We start from the raw sequence: 10,613 nt of genomic DNA, 5'->3' as shown, positions 1-10,613 counted from the left end.
CATACATGATTGTTAATAGACATTTACTTTTGCAGACAAATATGTAAGCTATTTTTTCGAGGGAGTTAAATAAGTCCCAAGCGTCTTAAAATTCTTTGTGTTCACTAATCACCTGTTTTTGGAAGGTTGTTTTGGAACCATGACTCAGTTATACATGTGTTTGTTTCTATTTTTCCACACTATTTAGAAAATAGCCTGTGTTAGGCTATGTTCACAGTGGTGCGTTGCGGTATAATGGTCTGTTTTGCATAGCATTTTTAGTAAGGGCTTTTTTAGCCCCTTACACACCCCTAAGGAGTTCTGGTTCACCATGAGCTTGCTGGGCAAGCTGTAATTTTGGGTGTTTGAAGTCCTACTTCATAGAGCCACTTTAATCCATGCCATGTACTGATGAGGACCAAGCAGTCTGAAACAATGTGTATGCGTGTTGGAATAGTGTGGCTCTATAATATTAGTAAGCTGACACATCATTGCATTCCAGCGGTTCTTGAGATGTTTGTAGCTTTCAATGGCAACAAAGGGACAATTTGCATGTTCAGCAGTGGTGCACTGTGGGACACCTCATATGCTCACTCCAATCTGAAAAATTGCAAATACCTTCTGTTTTAAGAAGGCGAATGTCTGATTGCAAACTAAAAAAAAGGATTTTCCTGTAACTAAGTGTTAAATGAGATATAGATGAAGAGAGAGATATAATTTTGCCTTCATTAAAAGTTTTAGTTTAACCTCACATGTACAGCTGTTGAACACCTACTCACAGACAAAAAAATATTCTGGAACTGACAATGGTGCAGAGAAGGTCCATTAAGTTAATACGTGGCATATATAGAGGACACTTGTTGTGAGGAAAGACTAGAAATGTGTTGCTTACTCATAAAAATTAGGGCAATTAGGGGAAAGGGGGGGGGGGGGGTATATAATCACCTTGCAAACAATAAAAACAATAAGGTGCTAAAAAGCTGTAGGCAAAGAAGGGAACGACCTCAGGGCCAAACTTATTTGCTTTTCCACACATTTACTGTGATTTTCAATATACTGCATATTCTGGCATATAAGACTACTTTTTAACCCTTGAAAATCTTCTGAAAAGTCAGGGGTCGTCTTAAACGACAGGTGTCATTGATGCCGGGTGATACGCCCTATCCTGTTACCTACTCTCAGATCTCGCTGCTGAGGACTGTAGTGAAGCGGCACAGGCGCACATGTGCGAGATCTGACAGGCAGAGAAGGAGGTAAATAGGATACCAGAATAGGGCCAGAAGAGTGAAAGAGTTTGTTTTATCAGCACAGCGCAATCTATTCTTCCACACCGCTCTGATAAACAAGTAGACAAGGAGAGCTGACCAATCCGCTTAGGGAGAGGGAGAGTTGACCAATCCAACAAGTCAATTGCCTATATACTGTTATATACTGGGTACCACATACAGTACAGCACCAGTATCTGTTCATACATAGAACCAGTATATGATTTTTTTAACTTTTATTTGGTGTGCGTTGGAAGAGGGGTAGTCTTATACGGCAAGTATATCCCAAACTCTATATTTTAACTGGAGAAGTTAGGGGGTTGTCTTATACGCCCAGTCGTCTTATACGCCCAGTCATCTTATATGCCAGAATATACGGTACTTGGAATGTTGGGGTTGATTCACAATACCTAACTCATGAATTTTGAATATGAATTCTGAAAGTAGACACAATGGCCTCAATTCTGGTAGGGTTTTTGAGCAAATTACCGCAAGTACAGTAATTTACCACATGCGGGTAATGACATTTAATGACATTTAAGAATTCTGGTAGGTTTTAGTCATGTTTTACCTCATGCGGTAAATTTCATGAATTACTGCATGCCATAAATTATGTGGTCATTTGTGCGGTTATTTGCATACATTTTACCGAAAATGGCTATTCTCATGGAAATTAGGGGGCACGTTAGCACATAATGTACTGATCAGTTTAATGCTGGATACACACGGTGTGTTCGCGCACTCGATTTCCCGCTCGATTCCCATCGATTAGTTTATTTCCAACATGTCCGATTTGGATTCCGATGGGTCGTTAGGTCGATTTGGCATACTTTGCATGCGAATCGACCTAACGATCCATCGAAATCCAAATCGGACATGTTGGAAATAAACGAATCACGGGAATCGAGCAGGAAATCGAGTGCATGAACGCACCGTGTGTATTCAGCATAAGACCTGCCTGTACCTAGCGGTAAAGTCAATTTGTATGCATTTTGCAGTTTTTAGTGGAGTTCCTATTGCTGTTTTAGTGGAGTTCCTATTCAGGCTGTGTAATAGTAAAGAACAGCAGAAATAAAACTCCAAATATTTACTGGATTTTTATTTTTTAAAAGGGGATGCCTATAAATTTAATATACTTTTCATAGGTTGCTACATAATCAAATAACCCCCCCCCCCCCCCCCAGGAAAAAAAACCTTCCAAAGACTATCAGGTACTTATCCGTTAGCTGGGCGCATCCGCCAGTTGGCGGGAAAGATGTAACTCTGGTGGAGTTTTGTCGCCACCTAGAGGATGCGCCCGGCTAACGGATAAGTACCGACTATCCTTATGGAAGACAATTAAAGACTATTACCTATTTACCGCATGCTTACCACTGAAATACCGCACTTTTTACCACACTTTATACATTTACTGCATGTTTTACCGCATATTCGGAAATATGGTAAAATCTTTCAGAATTGTTAAAAAAAAGGAGGAAAATACCACGAGGTAATTTACCTACAATAAATATTTACTGCACATAGCTACCAGAATTGAGGCCAATGTCACCAGGCAAGGCAAAAACTATGTTTTGGGTTATCAGAGGTTAGGTGAAAAGACAGAAAGTGGCAGCAGCGCACAACACCAAACAAAACACTTTCCACTGGCGTATCCAGACGGGGGTTCTGGATGTATGGAACACCCCCCTGAGACTCCTGTACCTTTAAAAAAAATTCCCTGAAATCGCTGAAGCAGACAAGCTGGTAAATATACAGAGGCTTGCCAGCAGGGTCTGTGGGAAAAACTCAGCTCTTTCCCTATTGTAAAGACTGCATGTAGACAGCTACATAAGGTATGTCACAGGTTGAAAAGTTTTTGACAGTCCCTAAACTCCAGGAGGGCTGCTGCAGCTTGTGTGAGAGGCTGACCATCCCTAACATTCTCCACACCCCTATGGACAGTATACCTATATCCTTCCCCTATTCCCACAACCCCCCCACCACCATGTTGTTAATGTTTTGTTTTTGCTTTGGCAATGCTAAATGTATTTGGTCCTGCCAATAAAGCTTTTTTGGATTTGGCTGGCAGGGACAGGAGACACAGTACATGCAAGTAGCCTCTGTGTGATGTGGGACTGCAATACAGATACGCTATCTGCTCTATCTCAGTCTCTCCACTCCACCTGGGGGGCAATCTCCCCCCAGGCCCCCTTTCATTCAGTGATTTAGGGCTGGTGTCCGGTGTATTCAGGTTTGTTGTCGTAAGGCAATGCAAAATACTAGGCTAGCTGATAAAACTGCAATTAAAGGGCAGGCAAGCTGGTATATATACACAGCATGATGCAGAGCTTGCCTGGAGGGTCCGTTGGCAAAAATCTGTCTCTCCCCATGTCATAATGACTGCATCTTGTTAAACAAGGTGAACATTTTTTGACAGTCCTTAGACTCCAGGAGGGCTGCTTTTTGACTTGTGTGAGAGACTGGCAGGGATAGGAGTCCTATTACAGGCAAGTAGCCTCTGTGTGATGTGGGACTGCAATTCAGATAATGCTCCATCTCAGGCTATTCTCAATTTCTCTCCACTCCTCTTCTCTCTGGGCTAGTGCACGCCAAAATCACAATAGCAATCGCTAGCAATTAGTGAGTGCGATTTTCAGAGCGATTTCTGAATGAATCACTCAAAAAAAATGCTACATGCGGTATACCTGCAATTTTGAAAAAATCACAACGCTGCTGTGGGAACACCCACATAGGGTAACATTAGCCAAGCGCTTTTCAAATCAATGTTGATTTGAAAAACGCTCAGAAGCCCTCTTGGTGTGCACCAGCCCTCCGTCATTCACCTTTGTTTCCCTCTTCCCCTAGTGCTGTCTGGCTGTGTCTTCTTGTCATACAGCAAAGCTAAATAAAAGTGCAATCCTGGTGAGGCAAAATATTATTATTTAGTATTTATGTAGCGCCGCCATCTTTCGCAGATGCATATGTCCCTGCATCATATGGGTATCGCTTGCGCTATGTGACATGTGACATATTCCACTGAATTGTCCAAACTAAGTCTATCTCCCGTTCCTCTCTCGGGGAGTTGTTCCAGCGCTGTCCCCTGTTCACATTTGCTGCTTCCAGAAGCCCTCAGAAACACTTGTGTCCTTGAGTACTTCCAAAGATAGGCAGCTCCGTAATACGCCAGCGCACTTTTGTGCATGGGCAGTATGGAGCACTCGGGGACATACGTGCTTCTGGACCTTTCAGGAATCCCCCCCTTAAAAATCCTGCGTTTGCCCCTGCTTTCAGGTGCACAATTTTAAATTTCTGTCTAATATTAACAAAGCCAACAACTGTAGTGCTGAAACAAGTTATTCCCATTGTTTAAAGGACAGGTGCGAAGTGTAAAAAAAAAAAATAAGATCTACTTACCTGTCCTTCCTCCAGCCCCTGGCAGCCCATATGTCCGGTGTTCTGGGATCCTCTCTGCTGCAGATGCCGCCCTCGCCAGGCTGGCGTCTTCTGCGCCTGCGTGAGTGCGCCACTCATGATCGTGCTCACGTTGCCTGGAGCGTTCTGCCCAGGTGCAGAAGTACTGTGCCTGTGCAGAATGCTCCAGGCCACGTGAGCGCGATCATGAGAAGCGGGGCCATGTGCTTGTGCAGGCGTAGAAGATGCCACTAATTTTTCTGTGTGCCCAAATGTCTGCATTGTCATCAGGTTGCAGCTAATTAACATTATACTTAAAGCGGAACTGAAGATCTTCTAAAAAATAAAGAATTTCACTTACCTGGGGCTTCTGCAAGCCCCTTGCAGCCGTCCTGACCCACGGCGCTCCTCAACGATTCTCCATTCCCCGTCGCCACTAGTTTCGTTACTTGACTTGTAAGTCAAGGGTCCACTGCGCCTGTGCAGCCCTGCCAAGCGTATCCTTTTTCAGTGTTCCCATCTGCAATAGCACTATTCCGGACTGGAATGCAAAAAAGGATACACGTGGCCAGAGCCGTGCAGGCGCAGTGGCCCACCGGAGAAACTGAAAGTAGCTGGCGGTAGGAGAATGGAGGATCGTGGAAAACCGGCGCGGGACAGGACGGCTCCAAGGGGCTTGCAGAAACCTCAAGTGAAACTTTATTTTTAGAAAGTTCCGCTTTAAATAACAAGTGACACTTATGTAACCTAGAAATAAAAAACACATATATAAGTAGATAAATACTAGTTCTACTGATATAACAGATGTATTGCACTGTCCACATTATGATTCCTGTGAATTTTATAAAGGAAAAGCAGAGGATCCTATTCTAGACAGTTTCCATCTTTGTTACCTTTGAATGAAGCTAATCCTGACATCATTTCCTCCCTCACTCTTTTTTCTCCTCTTGCTAATTGTGTATTCATTAACCACCCTCCTCCCAGAGTCCTCAGACACTCCCACTGAGGTCTATACTAGGAAGTGCACTGTCTTATGTCATTAGAAGGAGGGGTAAATGAAGGGAAGAGGAGGAATATTTTATAGATAAAAAGTACCCCCCAGCAACTGTTTTGCCAGCCGATGGCAATGGCAATTAAAGGGCAAGTGCTCCTAAGGTATGCGATAGCTCCAAACCATAACAGCAGAAAAAGTTTTAAATCCCTGCACAATCTGGGCCCTGGATACATGAAGGACTTGCTGAAGCTGCACCACACCTCTCACAACCTCAGATCAGCTAGTTCTATAAACTTGGTCACTCCCAGAGTGCACCTCAAAAAATCTGGAGAGAGAGCCTTCTGTCATGCTGCCCCTACTCTTTGGAACTCCCTGCCACACCCAGTAAAGACAGCAACATCCCTGGAGCTATTCAAATCCAGACTGAAAAGCCACCTGTTTAGCCTGGCATTTCCAGATTTATAAAATCCTTCCTCTGTACCACGATGGTCTTAGCCAAGCTTATGCGCTTTGAGTCCTATGGGAGAAAAGCGCTCTACAAATGTTATTTGTTGTTGTTTAAAAGTTTTGAGTGCAGGATTAGCATCTTTATCACTTAATACACTCAGACCAGTTGCTGTTGAAATTTTATTTTGATGGTAACAATCCAGCATTAATAGCGTTGCCCATATTGTCCAGTAGCTGCATGCGTCCAAATTCCCCCTGGATCACCCTTTCAGTTGTTTAATGGGTTCAGTCAGCCAGTGCTGTCTGTTGGTGTGGAGGGGCAAGTGTTGGTGAGGGGAGCAGCTGAATTCACGACAGCTGAGTTTTTGTTGGAGCAGTGAGTGAACACTGTCTCCGAGTCAGTGTAGGATGATAAGAGTACTCAGATGTTTCAAAGAATCAGCCAAGGAGCATAGATCAAGGTTATAACAATTGCTGCATAAGCGAGTGGGGTGCAGTACCCTACTTGTGCAAAACTACACTTCACAATACATTATAGAAATACAAATGGCTGAAGCACACCACTGAAAAAAAAAACTAATTTGTGGTGAAAAAAACAAGGTATAGATAATTTAAGTAAGATAAGTAGTGATAAAGTTATTATTGGATGAAAGGTAGGAGCGCTGACAGGTGCAAATTGCTCTGGTCTGTTAAGGTGCGTACACACGCACTACGGCCGCCAACGACGGGTCCGTCAGACCCTGAGCAGATCACTCAGAAACAGCCTTATCAGTCCGCCGACAGTGCGTACACACACGCTACTGTTGCCTGAATGTCCGCCCAGCGGGAGGGTCTGACGGACGGACCCGTTGTTGGCGGCTGTAGTGCGTGTGTACGCACCTTAAGGGTACAAACCCATTAGTGTTGAATTGGTTGAAGAACATCTGAGACCAAAAAAAACATTTTAAATGAATGAAAGGGAGGAGTGCTGACAGGTGAAAATTGCTCTGGTCCTTTAGGGTAAAAACCCTTTAGTGGTGAAGTGGTTAAAGAACATCAGAGACCAAAAAAAGCATGATAAATGTAATACCTACTTTTGTTCGGCTGTGAAATCGCAAACGCTGACCGAACGATCGATTTCCGTCCGAAATCAATTGTTTCTGTCGATTCCCGTCGTTCCTGTCCATGCGGAAGATTTCGCTCGATCGCTGGCGGGTCGGGAGTGCGTCGATAGCGGCGTTCGAATGCCCGACGACCGACGCAATGCAGCAGCAATACATTACCTATTCGTCCAGCGCGACTTCCCTGGTCACCGCTGCTCTGTCTCCGCGCTGGGCTCCGAGTCCTGCAGGCTTCACTTCTTCCTGTCCCGGCAGGAAGTTTAAACAGTAGAGCGCCTTCTACTGTTTAAACTTCCCCCGGCAGGAAGTAAAGTGAAGCTGGAGGAGCCCAGACCGGAGAAGAGACAGCGGAGACCTGGGGACTCGCGCCGGCCGGAGCAGGAAATGTATAGCTGGCGGGGGGATCGGCGGCGGCAGCTCCACAGATGGTGAATCGATTTCATGCTGAAATCGATTCACAATCTGATTGCAGTAAAGGCAGCCATACGATCCCTCTCTGATTAGATTCGATCAGAGAGGGATCTATCTGTTGGTCGAATCTGATGGCAAATCGACCAGTGTATGGCCACCTTTAGCAATGACTTCCTTTGCCAGTCTGTGTTCTCTGATCCCCACTGTTTATTGCTGATATACCACTATATGCTCTGTTATTAGGTCTCAACTAATAATAGTTAGGGCCTTTGACCCGGAATTAATTGTCCCTGCGCATGCGCATTTGTCTTATCTCCTTTTCACAAAGACCATCTTTAAAAGTCCTAGGGGCGTGGCTTTACAGGCACTGCTCTGAGTGCTGTGAGTCATCCCCAAGAAGGAAGGGAGCCTCCGGGAACGCGGACTATGCCATCACTGCACATGCTCGAGGACAATTCATTCAGGGTCAAATAACATAATGAATAAAATTGCTTATTTTTTTACAATATTCTTTTATAAGTTATTTAGTCAGTGTTTGCCCACTTTGGTAACCCACATTTGTGAGTACCTTTTTTCTCACATATGTCCCTCGCCACAGCTCCGGTCTTCTCCCGGGTCCCGGTGATAGCCTCTGTGGTATCGCTGATCCCATCGCCTGCACAGTACGCTCCCGGCGACATGGGCGCATCCACAGAAGATGCCGACCTACCAGGGGTACTGCACAGGTTGCCAGTGGGAGAAGACCAGAGCTGTGGCGAGGGACATATGTGACCTCTAGGGGCTCAAAGAAGCCCCAGGTAAGTATAGCTAGTTTTTTTTAATTTTTTTCGGAAATCCTTTAAGACTACATTCACACTGGAATTTTGTGGTGTGTTGTGTCAGACAATATACCTAATGGTGTGTTCACAACGGCATATGCATTGGCATAATGCACAGTATGCAGTGCGGTACAGGACGTGTGCATTTACAGTTGGAGTGAAGCATATTGTTCATAAACTATACGCATCACATCGCACGAGTAATGCACATTGTTGTGATCCTGTTATTACAGGGTACGCAATGCTCCAGTGTGAACCTAGCTTTAGGTAAGTACACGCCTATATCTAAAACCCCTACACATGCAAGACCAGGCGACATTGCAAGGCCAAGACTGTGACAGATACATCACTAGCCTGTGAGATCAAGGTTCCTTTCCTTTTGTATAGCGCGTTTCTCCTGTTGGACTCAAAGCGCTTGCGAGGCAGCCACTAGAGCACAGTAGGCAGTAGCAGTGTGTCTTGCCCAAAGAACTCCTTACTGAATAGGTGCTGGCTTACTGATTAGGAAGAGCCGAGATTTGAACCCAGGACTCCTATGTCAGAGGCACAGCCCTCAACCATTACTCTATCCAAAAATACTTATGCTGGATTTTTGTCAGAAGAGGTAAAGTTTCGTCTGGCATGTGTAAGGTGTAAAGCCACCACTGGTAAGGGATTAAACGTCAGTTTCTTTTGACCAAATTCCCCAACCCAAGACGTGTGCTCCCAGTGTCTGTGGTCATGTATGCCTCGTTCATCAGACAGCCCCCTGTCAGCAGTGACAGTAAAAAGTGGGAATTTCCAGGCAGGAAGTGAGAACAACAGCTATCTCTTGTCTGCACTGAGCGCTGGCCGCGCACACCTCCAGCCTGCAGAGACTCGGAGGAGGAGGAACTCTCTCTGCGATGTGACGAGCTCAGAGGAAAACCCGCCCAGAGCACAGAGAAAACAAGGAAACTGAAACAGGCTCGGCCAAGACAGGGGCTGCAGCCCAGCAGCACTCGCACTTTCCTTTCACTTGCGGCAATGGAGCGCTAGGAAGCAGTGGCTGTGCTGCTGACAGACGAGCATCTCTACTGGAGATCTGCAGTCCTGGGAGGAGGATTACACCATCCAGGGGAAGAAAGACATCGGCCACAGACCAGCAGGTAAACCACAGTAATGAACCGAGAGCCCGTGTCCCCATGAAGTGTTATCATTAGAAAGTGACTGGTGACAGATGCTTCCTCAAACTCGCACAAGCTGTTACTACTGGCAAGTAAAAGCAGCATTATAGTCACTTTCCCTGCCTAGGACAGGACGGCCACATCTTTGTGTGTGTGGTGAGTACTGATGTGATCTGAAACTTTACTTTACCTGTGTTTCTGCCATAACTGAATTAGCAGAGGGAGTTGAACAGGAACTTTGAGAGGGGTTAATAACAGGATTAAATTAAATAACTGACATCTTGATCAATAAAAGACTCAAGCTACTGTAGCTTGTATCTGTTAATCATTTACTTACAAATCTCATTAGTTCCTAATGCTGGATCCACACCATACAATTCTTTGTGGCAGATTTACCTGCCTGATCGATTATTTGCAGCATGACTGATCTGAAAATCGATCACATTTTTTTTCTTTAAGCGATTTTCTGACCGATTTCCATAGAAACGAATGGCAATTGGTCAGAAAATCGCTCAAAAAATAGTTCGATTCTCAGATTGGACATTCTGGAAAAAATCGATCTGGCAGGTAAATCTGCCAAAAAATTGTATGTTGTGGATCCAGCATTACAAAAACCCATCTCAGCATATGCTAATTCCAGTGAATGTAGTTTTTTTAAAAATCAGTGGCAAAGTATGATTTTGGAGCAGTTTCTTGTTTCACAGGAAGCAAAATTCATTCACCAGGGCTGAGCTGGAACGATGCTTTACCCAATCAAATTTGGAAGGCTGGGGAATTTTTGTCATGTGATGTTTTTGTGATGTCAGCTGTCAGTCATCAATTATTGTTACCATGGGGATCCCAAACAATGTGTTTTTGTGTCATAACTGATAGCACCGCACGTAGTGTGAATGAGGACTTAGGGTTTGTACATATGTACGATAAATGAAGCCTGTTGGGGATTGGCACTCGATCCCTTGGGTAACAGTACAGGGCCGACACTATACATATGGGTTGTTAGCCTGCAAGCTAGCAAAGTTTTCCCTTCCTATATGGGGGGGCTAACGGCTTGGCACAGTTTTGAT

General features: G+C 44.7%; 1 protein-coding gene across 4 annotated transcripts in view; it reads left to right on the top strand.

Annotated features, from left to right (window-relative positions):
* Positions 1–9,040: 9,040 nt before the first annotated feature.
* NFKB1 (nuclear factor kappa B subunit 1) overlaps positions 9,041–10,613 on the top strand; it is a 188,573-nt gene continuing 187,000 nt past the window's right edge. For 2 of the 4 annotated variants that reach the window (XM_068231566.1, XM_068231574.1), the window contains exon 1: positions 9,041–9,531. The gene's annotated coding sequence lies outside the window, so the exon portion shown is untranslated. The other 2 variants (XM_068231591.1, XM_068231583.1) reach the window with 1 other exon arrangement.

Source organism: Hyperolius riggenbachi, chromosome 1 (assembly GCF_040937935.1).
Source record: "Hyperolius riggenbachi isolate aHypRig1 chromosome 1, aHypRig1.pri, whole genome shotgun sequence".
Classification (NCBI taxonomy): domain Eukaryota; kingdom Metazoa; phylum Chordata; class Amphibia; order Anura; family Hyperoliidae; genus Hyperolius; species Hyperolius riggenbachi.
This window is presented reverse-complemented; position numbering and strand designations above follow the sequence as displayed.